Genomic DNA, 16691 nt, shown 5'->3' with positions numbered 1-16691 from the left:
GAGTTTTACCTCTGAGCCTGAATTTCCATCTCTGAAAGGAGCATCAAAGCATTTTGCAGAGTAATTTTGAGGTGTACAAAAAAGCCAGTAAAGCACTGAGCATGGTTCTTGGCACATGTGCTTCTTCATAATTTGTTGTTTCCCTTGTCTTCTTATTCCTTCCCCACCCCTCCCCATCCTTTTCCTCATCTTTAGATTGTTAATTTTAGTAGCAGTAGTAAAAGTATTAGTGTTTTAGTTGTAATCGTAATGGTTAGTTGCAAACATACTTCATTCTGTTCTCCAAACATTTCCAGGTAAAGGATTTTTTTTTCTCATTTTTTTCTTGCAATCCGTACACCTGCATTCAACTGTGCAAATGTATTCCTTACTTTCAGAAAACTCATGGCATCAATAGACTTTGTGTCTTTTTAAAAATAATGAGGAACGTGAGCCAATTTAACTTCACAAAGGAACACAGACAGCATCCATCCCATCTGATTGCCCACTGTAGTCTATAATTTTCAACACAATCTGGCTCCTACACAAATGGCTAAATTCATCCAGTATCCCTTTTCCAATCACTCGTTATGTTCCAGCCACGCTGCTTTTCTTTCTCTTTTTCAAGCTTCAGTGTCTCTACTCATGCGGCTGCTCTCTCTCTCTGCCTCTCTCTTTTCCCCTTCTTCTTACCCTCTCTCCCTCTCCCTTTCCCTGTCCTCCTGGAATGTTCTTTCCCCAAAACTCTACATGGCAGACTTTATTCTAAATGCTATCACTTCAGAAAGGCCTTCCCTGACCTCCCTAATTAAAGCTGTCCTAATGACATTATCCTTTTCATTTAGCTTCATAACATTTATAACCATGTGGGATTTTAAAATCTCTTTATTCACCTATTTCTACTTGTCCCAGCTCACTAGTAGGCATGCAGCAAGAGAGGAGGGAACTTGTCAGTCATGGTTAGTGCTCTATTCCTGGTACCTAGAATAATAGCTGCCACCTGCAAGATGCTTGATATATGCTTGAATCAATGAATTAATGCTAAGTAAACCTTTACGAAGCATGAAGAAAGGGTGTTACAGGGTACTGTTTACTCTTTTATCCTTCTACAGTTCTTTTATATGCTGTATCTCCTTATTTTTCTATGTTCTGTCGAGAACCATGAAGTATCTAACACTTTATCCTACTTATAAGCCAGCACTTTATTCTGCTGCAGTTTCATGGATGCTGGCAGAAGACATAAGACTCACGGGTCAAAGGGAGCGGGGGATAAATTGGGGGATTGGGATTGGCATAAACACTACTATATATAAAATAGGTAACTAATAAGGACCTACTGTATAACACAGGGAACTCTACTCAATACTCTATAATGACCTATAAGGGAAAAGAATCTAAAAAAAAAGAGTAGATACCTGTATATGTATAAGTGACTCACTTGGCTGTACGACAGAAAGTAACACAACATTGTAAATCAACTATAGCCCAATAAAAATTTAAAAAAATAAAGACTCCCGGATCAAAGACAAAGGACTTTATTATTCCAGGCACAGCAAGCAGCACGATGACCATCATGTTTGCAGCAGTGTCCCATGCCCCAATTTTCACAGGGTGACATGAAGAGGGCCAAGTGACATCTGCAAATTGAATGGGGTGCCTTATAGGAGAGAAACTGTCAACTTAGAGAACCCACATCTCTTACTATGAGACGTGAGCATGCTTGCCCTTTGTTCCAGATGAAAACACTATCTCTACCTTCCAAGGCTATAAGAAAACTTGCTTTTTGCTCCGAAGAGAGACGCTCTCTTATAAGGATGTTTACTAAAGAGACATCTATGAAAAAATAATCTGGAATAAAGCAACACTCGTCTCCTGCTCATAAGATGTGCAGAAATGCTAGAAAACAACAGAGAATTGCCTCCCAACAAGCCCCTCTAACTCTTACATTTCACCCCAATGTCTATTTCACCCTTCTAGCTTCTATCCTATATATGACTTGTTCAATCCATTTGTCTACTCTGAATGCTCCTGGTTTTCAGGGAGCTTATAGTCTAATATTAGTAAGGAAACCCAGGTTTTCCAGCTCCAGAACCAGTATTACCTACCCCACCCTGTGAGTACAGCTCCCTAAATAGCTGAAGTGGCGGCCACAGTTTCTCAGGCTATCTCCCTAGGTATAGTAGACAGGAAGTAGTCAGGAATGCTTTCCAGTACGAATAGAAGTCTGGCTATCTTCTGAAGCACTTAGAAATACTGAACTCAGCAGGAGAAGTTTAAGAATGATTGCACTGAGAAAAATCCCCTCATGAAGATAACTATTGTTGGTATTTGTAATAGTCAGAATGTCCCTAATCAGCATGGCTCCAATATTTTGGAGCTGGAAATCTGTCTGTCATCATTTACAATGGAATCTGTCTATATTTGTAAGGACAAGATTAGGGGAGGCAAGTTTTTAGTCCAGTTGAAGCCTAGGCACCAATACCTGAGTGTCAAGTTTTTGAAAATGCTCAGTCTTTTGCCTTCTACATAAAGGATATATGGGCTGATATACAGGAAAACAATTTTCCTGCTTAATAATTGCAATAAGAGACATAGTCTTTAGTATTCAAAAAGAAGTAGAGAAGGAGATGGGGGCATATACAATTTGCAAACTGCAACATTAACATATTTTTACCTATGCACAGATTCATGGAACCAAAGAGAAGAAACTGCATTCTGACCTAACTTCAGTGTTCATATGATCTTGATCTTTCTAAGCGTTTATATCTGAGTGTAGTCTTTAAAATAGGATTATTTAAAGCCTATAATGATCGCCCATGCTGATATACATTGGCATCACTTCTAGGAACTTGAATTCATCCATTATATCCTAAATTGTACAGTGCATTCAAAGAGACACGTGTTCCTTGATGTGTGGCATTTGCATGCCTATTCTGTAAATTCTCAAGTGATGGTGACATAGCTGTGCTCCTTAAATAAAAATCTTATAGTGTCACTGTCTCCAGCAGTGGCACCTATGGTGAAATTTCCCTCAGATTATTGATTTCTAACCTCACTGTGAGGAGCAAATATTAAGCTCAATCTGTAAAGAAACTGAGTCTCAGAAAGGTTTATTATACTAGTGACAATAATGATATTAATAAGAATAAAAATAATATCAGTTACCTTTTTAAAAATGTTTATTGAGCATTTATTGTATTCTAGGTACTGTGCTAAGCACTTTATCTAATTTAGGCCTCATAGGGAAAAATCTGAAGTGGCTCTTATTCCTAATCATCAGGCAAATAATCAGAGACAAAGAAAGGTTAAGTGACTTGTCTCAGCTCAGTAATTAGCTGAGCCAGGACATGACCCCTGTTTCCCTGAAACTGCCCTGCTGTACCTCTACTTGGATATTTATTTCACGGAGTTTGTTTTGAACAAAACCTCTCTGCCACCTTTATGCCCATCCAAGATTGGACATCTAGCCCCTACCTCCAACCTCTACTCTCGCTTCCTCTCAAGAGCAGAAAGTCCTCTTTATGACCAGTCTGAAGACTGATGCAGGCCTTAGTTGCCTGGATCATGTTACCTTGACTATCAAGCGAATCTTTACTCACTTACTCTTTTGAAATGCAAACCTATTTAAGTTGGACGGGAAATAAATGCTAATCTCATCTACCACAATGCAACAGTAAAATGTAATAATCAGAGTTTTAAACTGAGAAGTCTTTCAATAAAATTCTGCAGATATATTTATCAATGAGTAAGCCTGATCTTTTCATCCTTTAGACAGAAAGCTGTGCTTTCAATCCATAGAAAATAGATGCTCAAATGTAATGCATATTCATTATGGAAGAACTATTTTCTTTCTTGTACAAAGATGCAAAGCAGAATTATACTTTTCTCTTGAAAAGTAGTAAGTAAACATGAGGTTACGTGTTAACATCATGTAAATAAGTTAACATGAGTTTAACGTACTTTAAATTTCCATAAGCAACGAACTTATGATGGTACATTCTTTGGGAGTGAAAACAAGGAAACTTGAGACATTTAAATTTACTCTCTGTTTTAAACCTTACTCTCTTTGCTGAGGCGATATGAAAATAAAACAAAAAATAAAAACAGAAAAATAAAAAAATTCTCTCTTCCATGTGAGAGAAAAGAACATGCTGGATAGGGATTTGGCATTGTTTACTTACATACCTGTTGTGCAAAACCACAGAACCAAACTTACACATCTTTCAAAATAAGGGATACAAGGGGATTTATTTAACAACAATTACATGACTAGAGAAGAGTTCCAAAGTCTGCAGACAGAGAACTAAGTGAAGAACTCTGGTTCCCATCAATGTGATGCTAACATACTTAAACATATGCTCCCTGGGGTAGTTAGCAAGCACAAAATAAATTCTGCCTGAAACCCTGAAACAAAAGCAAACAAACAAACAAACAAAAAAGGGGGGGGGAGGTGGGCTGTAAGTCTCCACACTGGTGGTACTGTAAACTGATCTGCTGTTTATAGCATGAACCCCAGCATCTTTCCTATTCGACCATGTCTGTTCAGTTGATTGACAGCCTCTATTTTTCAATCATCTTTATTGAGTTTACAGTAAACCTATAGACACATTACTTGGAGCAGTGCCTAAGATTCTGAACTAAGTTATCTCATTTCTGAAGGGAAGTGTTACTCCTGGGTGACTATGTAATTAGGAAAACAGAGAAAGTGTGTCTGAGCTTCTAGCACTAGCCTGCCACTTCCTCTCAACTTCTAAGAGAAGTGAATGAAATCTCAGAAATTTTGAGAGTCTAACTCTTTCTGAGTGATAATTATAATAACAAACCTGTTTCTGTAAACACATGAGAGCCAGACTTCTGGGGTTTTAAGTGAACTCAGGTGTCATTGAGTTATTTCTTCTGTATCAAGAAATTTATATCATATTCTCGTCCTTTTGTTATTGTTTTATCAACAATTTAACAAAAGATGTACACACATACTTAAAAACTGTACTATGTGGAAAGGACAAAATAAAAAGATGTGGTATTTGTTGACGGTTTTATGTATCTGAAATGTGTACCATTTCAGACCTATATTTTATCTTGTTTTTACATGTATTTTCCAAAACAGAAATCTTACTGTTTCCATGTTTGCTTTTTGATTCAGCAATACATTTCAAGTATCTTTTTGTGTCAGTGGGTAAAAATTTAATTCATTTTTTTTCTTTTAAATTGCATATAATTTCATGATGTGAATACACCAAATTTATTCAACCATTCCCCTATTTTTGAACTTCTAAGATGCTTCTAATTTCAGAGGTACTTACAGATGATTCTACATTAAACCTTCATCTACATACACCTTTTGCCACTTGCACTAAAATATCTACAGAATGAATTCCTAGAAATAGTATTACTGATTTAAATTTGTATGTATGTATTTATCATTTGATATATACTATAAGAATGCTTCCAATTTCATTACCAGCAACTTATCAGATGAACATTCAATAAGAACATAAAATTCTTTAAAACATTTTTAACCTGATAACCATAACATCTTGTTTTACTTTGTGTTTTCTTGATGACAATTGCAGTTAAGTATCTGCTCTTGTGTTTCTATTAGCAGAATTTCCATATTGATGTACCATTTCATCCTCTGTACTCGTTTTTCTGTGAGTTGTTTGTCTTCTATTATTGATTTAATTGACTTATAGGAGTTTTGTAGATTCCTTCCTTCACCAGGAATCTGTTTTATTTATAGTTGGAGGTGCAAATGTAATTTAAAGGCTTTTATTTGTTTTTGTTTGATTTCAATGTATGATTCATAATCCTATTCCATGTATTAAGTAATAAGTTACTTCACTGATTAGGAATACTACCTTTTCATATAAAATTTCTCATATGTACATGAATCTGTTTCTGGGCTCTTCATCTTTTTTTTTTTTTTTTTTTCTTTTATACCTGTATAAGTCTTTCTGAGTCAGAAATTTTGAGTTTCTTTAGTATGGATTTTCATGTATATTTTTCTATCTGGTAGAACAATCTCTATGCCTAGACTTTTTCTCCCCCCAGAAATTCTTGATGATTTTGTTCATATATACTCCTTCAGAAGAACTTGTGAATTGACTTTACCAGTTCTAAAAATAATGTGACTAATTATTTAGTACATTTGTAAAGATTTTGTATGAAATAAATTCTGGAAACTCCAAGGTGGTAATATATATATAGATATGAATTCTGCAAATGGGCATTAGAAAGTGAAACTAGTAGTCCCAAGCAGGTGTGTCCTTCAATAGAGTGTGCTGGTAAATAATCTCACATTTGAATTTGGATGTGGAAACTACATAGAAACTATGATCTGTACAAAGGGTGGTTACTGAGGCCTCTTCAAATAAAAATGGCATGAATTAATCACTACTTAATATTCTCTAGGCGTCATTTTTTTAGATTTTATATAAAATTTTATGTTTCCATATTTTTGATGTGCTGAGCTCTAAAGACTATACTTATCTTTATGTCTTAATCAACATTTCAAAAAAGAAGGGATATTAGCAACTTTAGAGTAAGAATGATATTTGAAAGGGAAAAAATGATAAGAAAATTTGGGACTACAATTTCAAATTTTACACTTTCTCTACCTGTATCCCTACATTATTGTAGAGGAGTTACTGTAAGGTTTAAACAAATTTAGTCCTAAAATGTTTGGGTTTTTTTTTTCTTCTTACATTTTCCTGGTGCCTCGCAAGCTCTTCTCAAGGAAGGTATTAGCCTAGCTTCTATTTTTATTTTTTATTTTCCTTTGTTCTTATATATTGCTCAGGGCCAAATTATACACTGACTTTGTGAAATGTGAGCGAAAGAGGCCTCAGTTTGTGATGAATTTTTTTTTTTTCATAATTTATGGGGTCTCCCATGAGCATGTATATGAGCAATAGATGCTCTGTCTGAGAACAGGGCTTGTATTTGCATCCTCCTTAAGCCTTTGACAAAGGCTTTCTGAACCTTGACTGACCTTCCCCAACCATGTTCTTCCAAAGCCATAGGGCAGTTCTCCTGAATTCGCTGACTTGCTTGGGAGCCTGACAAAAATTTCTCCAGGCACCGAAATCATGATTTAAACATATGGCTGTCAGACTAACTTAGGACAGTTCAATCCCTGAAATAGCTAGCTTTCCTAGAGGTATGGAGTCTCTCAAGGTCACCTAAAGAGTAACTATAGTATTTTAACATGGTTCACCGAACTAATAATGAAGGATAAGAACAGAGCATCAGTCTAGATAAGCTGTATTTCAGATGCTGTTTCTAAGTGCTGGCATTATTCCACTTGGATCGTTCAGAAGAGATATAAGCACCTTTTTAATTCAAATTGATCTATTGAAAATTCTAAAACAAAACAAAATGTTGTGCATGATTTTCAATTCAATAATAGTTGATAGCTGTGTTTAATCTGAATTTCAGAACATCATTGTGATTCCTTCGGCTAATCAAGGAATGAACTTCCCTGATAAAATATTCCCACACACATAAATAAAAGAAAAAGCATGGTATGAGAATGGATCTCCATAAGATTTTACCCTGATTCCTTATTTGTCTAGTAAAGGTTGCTTTTCAATTTCAGAATTTGCTGAATCCATAGTAAATGACTCGTCCTTCAATATTTCCTTCTAGAGTTTCTGAACTGCTTCAGCAGCATCTACTCCAATTATCAGAAACGAGCAAAACGTAGCAAGAGTAGATAATTTTCCTCAACCTCTTATTTATTAATTTCCATCCCATTTATTTTATATTCTGTTTCATGTCAATATTAAGCCATCTTATATTTTTACTAAATACACATCGTCTTATTGGCAAAATAGTTGGGTGAGGAAGAGTTTTTCATCTCCTGTTATGGGGTTATGGTTGAGTCTTACAGATCCTTCAGCCTTAAGCGTTTTATGTCTCATGCCCTACCACCTGCTGAGTCGAATTTCTCTGAAATAATGAATTCACTTTCCTTGCAAAGGCCAATGCTTTCTTGCTACAGGCTCTACCTGTATGATGAAAAAGCCCGAATGTCAATCTGGTATTTGAAAAACTTTGGCTGTGTTGGTTCAACTGCAAAGCTTCAACTTAACTGGTTGCTATGTGCAAAACCTTAATTTCAATATTTGAAAAGCTAAGTTATTGGAAAAGCCATACTGTCATCACAGATTATTACATTGTAAAGACTGTGTTAACTATAACTACCAATTGTGAAAAATATTTTGTAGGTATTATATCATGAATATTCCATGTAAAATAAAGTTATTAATCATTAATACAAGTAAAGAAACCGAAGTTTAGAGAAATTAGGTGACCGAACAGTAAGTCATTGACAGAGAAAGAAAATGTCCTCCAAATTCTACTTTCTTAAATATGTATTCTTCTTCCCTATACCAAACATCTTAAAATTTTTACTTCATAAGAACTACATTTCACTATCACAAACATTTGTGATCAGAAATATTTTCATCAGCCTCTCATGACAGTTCTACCCCCAGGCTACATGGAAGGAACCTATCTTCACTGCCTTATAATCATGAATTTTTGGAAGCCACAAAATCTATGTCTGGGTTCAAATCCAGGCTCTGATTTATATCCCCATGTGTCTCTGGGAAACTCCCTTATTCTTTTTGAACCTAGGTTCTCTACCTGTAAACAGCATTATTGTGAGAATGCAATTGCAAACATTACATTGAGGGGGGAGAAACTAGTATAGTGTTTGGTATGTCATAGCTATTAAATAGGAGATAATTTCTTTTATAAGGGGAGGGAATAGTATTTTGCGGTTCATTCTCTCATCTCCTTAAATGAAATTTATGAATGGTCTACTTTATGTTGAAATTCTAACACTGAATATGAGTAGTGACAAACAGTAAGCCCACTCAACTGCTTTCAGAATCGCACTTTACATCTTTCAAAGGCAATTAGGAGCTGTCATCTTTATAAGCAGTTGAAGTGTAGGACAAAGTCATCTTGATTTCTTTATGTTGTTTGTATTGGACTATATGGTTTCTGATGTATCTTTTTACTCATCAAGAGTAATGTTTTCTGGGCCAAATCTCCAGTTCTCATGGTAAACAGCCTGCATTTATGAAATCTGCATGCGTTTTTTGTTTCATAAACACAATTACTCAAAAGAGGTTACCATTCACCTTTAAAACTCTTTAGTACTTCCCTACCTTGCCCAAGTTCATATGTATATACCGTGTATATACATATACATAACATAATATATGTAATTGAATATATAATATTAAAATATACACAAAATTAAATGGAGCTTTTGAAATATTCTCCGAGAAAAAGTTTGGTGAGTGTTATCATAAGCAAAATGGAAATGGGTTAGGTTGAGATTCTTTAGCTATAAATGATAGTAAAAAAAATCTAAATAGTTCTATTTTCTACATTTAACACAAGTACAAAGTTACATTTGGATATATTTATGAACAACCTAATAAAAATGCATTTATATCCACAAACTCTTTTTCATTTCATTGCACAGAACACAATTATTGTAAACATCAAGAATTGGGAGCTATTGAACAGATGGGGCATTAGTGTCTTAATTCTTGATCTTTGTTCTAGTAAATCCTTCTGTTTCATATCCTTTCCACAAATCCTATGGCCATTCAGGGCATGATGAATGATTTTTCAAATGCTGCTTTAAAGTTCCTGTTGCTTTTTGTGTTTTACAATTTCAAACGAATATGTAAACTCAGGTGCCCAAACAGAATAATGAGGCCACATTAAAATCTTTGAATATCCTAAACTAGGCATATCCTAATCATGCCAGAAGATTCTGCATAAACTAAAAGCAGTTTCTTGGTACAAACATGCCTACTGTTTTTTATTATTTCTGATAACTAATCTCTGAAAATTGATTCCTGACTCAGATCTTTATTTTTCCAAGCTGCATCCTAGACACTTCGTAAATGATGCTGATTGAGTATCTATCTATTATGTTTATCTTAAAGAAAAATAGGGCCAAATAAACATACTAATGGTTTAAAGGACTTTACATAGAGACCATGTGTACACATGCACACACTCAAAGCTTACCAAAAGAAACACACAGACGTCATGAGTGCCTTAATTTTGCCATAAAAACAGATAATGCCTGTTCCTCTATCAAGACATATATAACATTTAAAAAACAAAATCTAGGATTGTGATAGCATTTTAACAAACTATGTCTGTTCTGTTACCTCCTTCCTGGTTTAAATTGCAATTGTCAAGTTGCAAATGGAATCTAGAGTTCAAAATCCTTGTTCAAAGTTTTAGAAATTATTGATATTTTATTTTCTATTTGAAAATAAATCATTTCTTTCAACTATCTGCATATATAATTCCTCTTAACTCTGAATAAAACTGAAGTTCTCTGCTTGGGTTGATGGGATTGACATCTGTGCAAAGAAAACACTTTGAAAGAAAATGGGTGAACCTAGGTTACACATGAGTTGCTGATAACTGAAAACTGCCACAGAAGAAAACTGGATAGTGTCCTACTTATATGACTAGTAAATAGAATCTGACTCTCACAAGTGGATTTCATTCCTGATGGTTATTGGTCGGGTCCTTCTTAAATCTTATGGAAAAATAATGCTGTAAACGGTACCTTTGGGGGAAAGTATGGCTGACTGTAGTCGCTGTGCTTGGAAAGCATGTGTGGTTGGCTCCGTCTTCGAGCATGTTCTCTTCAAATCTTTCTGCTCTGGGGAGAGCAGCCAGGATGATGGAGAAAGACTCTGAGCTCACCTCCTCTCACAAGCACACCAAAACCACAACCATCTGCAGAACAAGCGCCAATGAGAAAGACTGGAACCTACCAGCAAAGACCTTCTCCAGCACAGAGAAGGAACCACGAGGAGCCGGCAAGAGGAGCGGACTCGCAATGTAATCAATCCCATCCCCCCCAGGTGGGCGAAGCGTGCCCTGGAGAATGATTATATTGCACAAGTTCTCTCACAGGACGGAGAGTTCTGAGCCCCACGTCAGGCTCCCCAGCGGGGGGGGGGGGGGGCAGCACCAGGACGACGAGGCCCCCCACCCCCCCATACCCCACATAGGACTGGGGGAAACAGAGTCTTCACTCTTAAAGGCACACCCGAAAGCCCAGGGCAAAAGCAGTAATTTGTGAGGAGCCTGGGCCAGACCTACCTGCTGCTCTTGCTGAGTCCGCTGGACAGGCGGGGGCGGCGGTCCCTCACCCCGGGGACATTCATCCACGGGAACAGGGTGGCTGGCGTTTGTGCCTCTTTAGGGCCCATACCACACCCGGTTCCACCCAACCGCCTGCAGGCGCCAGTGCTGGGACGCCTCAGGCCAAGCAACTGCCTGGGCGGGAAGAGAGCCCCACCCATCAGCAGCGAAGCGGCTTTAAAAGAGCCCCCACCTGCGTCTAGACGCGCCCCTAGACCCCGCCCAGCCTGCGTGAGAGCCAAGGCCCGGCTCCACCCACCAGGGGGCAGGCACAGCCCCTCCCACCAGGAAGCCACGCAAACCTCTCCAGCAGCCTCAGCCGCCAGGCCGCGGATACCAGAAGCGAGAAAAGTAGGAGCCGCAACCCGGGTCAGACCCTAGCCTGGGACCAGCTGGGCGGTGGCCCTGCCCACTAGCAGGTCAACCCAACCTTCGGGACACCCCACACCCCATACCCACTGTATCTGGAACTGTACCCCCTACCAATGATCTGAAAGGAGCTCTGGAATCCCTGGGCCCTGTGGTGAGACTCCGGGAACCAGCTCTGCCTGCCAGTGGTCCAGCACTAATCCCAGGATCTAGCTTCACCTGCCATAGGTGGGCAGCCCCAGAGTCTTTAGGACTCTGACCGTGCCCTAGAGTGAGCCAGCGCTAGCCCTGTGGCCCCCTAGGGTTCCTCAACCAGCTACCAGTCCCCACTAAACAACAGCCAGCAGCACCCTCACAAGTCAGATCCTGGCAACCAAGCAGACTAGGGACCAACTAAGACTATCAGACCACCCACATAGCTGCCACAACAGAAGGACCCACACAGCCCTCTAAGGGAGAAACTGTAGCACATATAGCTTGGGTGATGAGAGGGGAGTGCACTGCTGGGACACACAGGACATCTACAGAGGACCACTTCTCCAAGGTCGAGAAAGGTAACTAACCTACTACAGACATAAAAATACAAATAGCAACTTAGACAAAATGAGGTGGCAGAAGAACACGTTCTAGTCAAAGGAATAAGAAAAAACCCCAGAAGAAGAACTAAGTGAAGCAGAGACAGGCAATCTACCGGAGAAAGAGTTCAGAGTAATGATTGCAAAGATGATCAAAGAACTTGAGAGGAGAGTGGGTGCACAGTGCTAGAAGTTAGAACTTTTTAACAGAGAATTAGAAAAAATAAAGAAGAACTAAATAGAGATGTATGGTTTGGACTGTATGTAAAATACTCTACGCCTAAGGCAGGTGTAGTGAGAAGCATTTTTTTTTTTTTCTCAGAATACTTTAGAAATAAGAATATAGGCTTAGGATTTAAGGCGGCATGTGAGCTAGCTTGTCATAGTTCCTTGTCTGATAATGGAGAATTTTATGGTTCAGTTAAAGCTTATGGAAAATATGGATAAAATAATCAGTATTGTGAGTTATATGAACATGCTGTAGATAATGCACTAAAATATTTGATAAATAATGAATTTGAGTTGAGATAAAAGAGAGAAGGAAACTGGCATTCATGGGTTATCTACAGGTGTTATGCAAGAGGACTATGTGATTCGCATTTTTCACATATTATGCCACTACCAGCTAGTGAGATACTAGTACCTCATTTTACTACTTCAGAAAATGAGGTTCAGAAAAGTTGAGTAACATACCGATCGTCACACATCTATTAGGTGTCAGTGACTTCAGATCTATATCCTTGTAGGAACATTCACTGCGCCATGCTAACCTGGGTTCTACTTCTGCAAAAATCACAGGAAAAATTACATAATCTTTCTCATTTGTCAAAGTGGTTGGAGCAAACAATCTCTACATTCCTTTAGAATGTCAAACATTTATGACTTAAGTATCAGACAATTTTGGTTTTCTTTTTATTATACTTACTAATTCTCTCACTGTGCTGAGATGGCAAATTAGCATTTCAGTCTGAGAAAAAGAATTTTTCTAACTAACTTGATGACAAAGATGTCTAGTTTAAGGTACAAATATCACTCTATTACGTAAATCACAGTTCTTTACTTTTTCTGAACTGAACTATTAGTTCAATATCAATTATAGGAGAAGGGCTAGCCCTCTGGACATCTGTATAGTTCATTCACAAGATGGTGTATTATGTACAGGGAAACTAGAAAAGGGGGAGCTAGTTTAGTGAGTGAAAATATTCCATATAAATATCCAAATATATATATTTATATATGTATATAAATAAAAATGGGGGTGAAATCATATTTAGCTGCCATCTGTATGTTTCTTGTTACAGATTGATAACCATTAAAATGTTAACATTAAACTGTATTTTCGGTGTATATATCTGAGCCATGCAAACACATTTTAAAAAGACCACTCTATCCTAGATTTCAGCTGAAGCTTATATATTTTATCATTTTGCTTATCTCTTCTCCCTCACCCCAAATTATTCTGTAAATGATAAAAAGCCACACTGAATTAATGAGAATATGCTCGCTATTTTTTTCCTCATTTGGTTCACATTTAGTTGGATAAAGTAAAAACATTTCTGTTGAAAAGAATCAGTACGCTTCTTCAATTAGGTCAGGGCTTCCTGCCATTTAAAATTGACAGAAAAAGCATAATGTACCAGACTGCAACACTGGAAATAGAGCTATTAGGCCTCCCCAGGATCCCTGGTCCTAAGTTTGACCTCAGATCCCTTCCGCCCGAACCAGTGATTGTCCAAAGGGCCTTCACAACTGGCCTCAAGAGAGAGAGGGAAAATAGCAGAAAACTCCAAAATACGAAAATCAGCCTGATACCATATTGCAGTTGGATGCACTAGATCATCAGAAGGAAGAATCTTATCATGAATAAATATCTTTTTAAATACTCAAAGGTAGGTTTAATGTAACTGCTATGAAGACAGTCAAACATAGATATAAGAAGAATAAAACAGATCCTAACATGAGCTCATAACCACAGAGTAAGGAAATAAAGTAATATAGAAACGTGGTTAAGAGAATAAGCTTGAAGTCAGAAGATCTGAGTTTGCATTCTAGCATAAACACTCACTAGCTGTGTGACCTTGGTAAATCTCTCATTCTCTCTAATCCACAATTTATTGAATGATTTGTAAAAGAGGGATATAAGACTATCTCTCATAGACTTGATTTGAGAATTAAATGGAATGATTTATGCAAACTGGTTAGCACATTACTTGGCACCAAGTAAACATTTTAAGAATATTAAACATCATGATTATTGTGATTTCAAGAACTTAATTCAACCAGACGCAAACTTACTTTGAAGATACTTATTCTACTAGGTAAAAGAAAAAAACAAGAATTTCAACAATTATCTAAAAGAGTCAATATAACAAGACAATATTAAAAAATGATTCCCTTGCCATTAATTTCTTATGGTTTATTCCCTAGTGTTATGTGCATATGTTAATGATACCTTAGATGGAAAATAATAAACATACTCATAATTTAGAGTTGCAATTGCTGTTTTTGGAGTAGTCAAATTACAATATTTTAAACACCCACAATTTATCAATTTACTTACTAAAAACATACATGTCCTAAAATTATATATACATCATCTAGCAAAACTACCTCGTGAATATTGTATCTTAAATAGAGAATCATAACGTGGATATTTCCATTTCCATATTTGTACCATAGTTTTAAGATAAACCCAATAACTATAAATAATCATTTGTTTTAAAATGTATGGAAATACGGTGCTATTGTATTCTGTTGGATAGTTACATAACACTTTTGGTCTCGAGTAAGATGTGATTGGCATTGTTTTCAGAGATTATTGTTCAAATGATAAAGTTTCAGTGATTGTGCTCGAAAAAACGATCAGTAGAGTTGATGTGGTTGTATGTCATTAGGTATAGGATATAAAGTCATTCTCAATTTGTAAAGGGAATACTAGGAGCTGTGATCATTTAGTCAGGAGGAACAAAAAAGTCTAAACGGTCACTTTTAGCATTATCAGTCTTTGTTGAATCAAAACAGAACTACAGAATTGCATTTTATATTGTCAGGTAAGAAAATAATGTTTTCTAATTGTTAACCCAGAGTTTCAAAACCTTACTAAAGAGAGTTTTATTCTCAGAACTGCTCAGTAAATAAGCAAATTAATGGATAAGCACCTAAATAAACAAAAATTGGGTAATGTCACATAGAGAAGCTCTGACATTCCTTCAGTGGTTACCGTTAAGAATACATATTTGTTGTGTCTGTGAACAGAGTAGGCAACTAAACAAGGGTATTATAAAATGATCTTTAAATCTCCCTTCTTTGAAGATTTATTTCTCAAATAACTTCCCAATGACACTTCCCTTTCAAAACTCAGAAGAAACAACTCTAAATGTGGTCTTCAACTCTATATTCGTTATTATTTCAGAGATTATTATCAATCACCCGTCTTAAGTTTTAGTCATGTAAGCTGATTGCATTGCAGCACAAAGTCAAGGAACACTTGTAGAATCAAAAACGCATGAGTGGTATGCAGTGGTCATTTAGATTTTTTTCTTCCCTTAGCCAAGATCTGACCCTATCTGAAATGTCTCCTTTGCTAGAAATCCACTTGGGGAAAATGACTAGGGAGCTCACCAAAGTTCAGCCCTTATTCACCAGAAGCATTGCGTGCAGGCGCCCCATCTTTTCTTTTCAGCAGCTGCTACCTAGTCCAGGCAAAAGTGCTGAAGGGGCAATTCCCGGAGTCAGGTTATTTCTGTAAGCGCTCCCAGGAACACAGCACCCATCTCCTCTCTGCTACAAACACCCATTCACAAAATCCGAGGAGAGAACTACAGTCCTCCCTGATTCCTTGGAAATTTAGTTAGACTGATGTTGAAACACACCCTCCTTCCCTCAGAGTATAATTATTCGTGGGTGGAGAGCCGCTAGGGAGGATAATAGAAGAGGAAGGAGAAAGAGAGAAAAAAAAAAAAAAAAAAAAGTAGAAGCGGGTTTTGACCTGACTTCTAAAAATCTTTCTGTTAATCTTCTCTCGTTCCCCTCTCTCATTTTTTGTGATCCTGAGAATGATGGAGTTACAGACAAGGAAATGATTCCGGAAATGGAGATACGACTCTCAAACCTAGAGATGATCTGGGCGATTTATTGAAAGTTAAATACTCCTGGTCCTAGGAACCCAACACAATTCCTATTTAAAGGAGACTATGCTTTCTCCATCCTGATATAAACAAGCAAATAGTTGCCCCCAAAGATTAAAAACCCGGTTCCGGAGCGCGTTCTTGCTGTCCTCTAAGCTGCAAGGCGGAGGGGAGGTGGAAAGCAGCGCTCACAACCTGTGAAAGTGCGAAGGACTCTCTCAACCCGGTGGCCAGTTCCCCACCGGCCAGAACTCTCCCCTACCAGCCCTCGCCATTCGTGACTCTGCACGACACGGCGACTCAGACGTGTGTGGGAGTGCGTGTGAGGGAGACAGGCGAGAGGAGAGTGCGCTCTCCACATGTGGAACCCTGCATCTCCCTGTTTCAGAGCTTGCATCCATTCATATGCATGCACTGGTTAAAGATTTGATCAAAGGTGGAA

Source organism: Hippopotamus amphibius, chromosome 1, assembly GCF_030028045.1.
Source record: "Hippopotamus amphibius kiboko isolate mHipAmp2 chromosome 1, mHipAmp2.hap2, whole genome shotgun sequence".
Classification (NCBI taxonomy): domain Eukaryota; kingdom Metazoa; phylum Chordata; class Mammalia; order Artiodactyla; family Hippopotamidae; genus Hippopotamus; species Hippopotamus amphibius.
Note: the sequence above shows the minus strand (reverse complement) of the source record.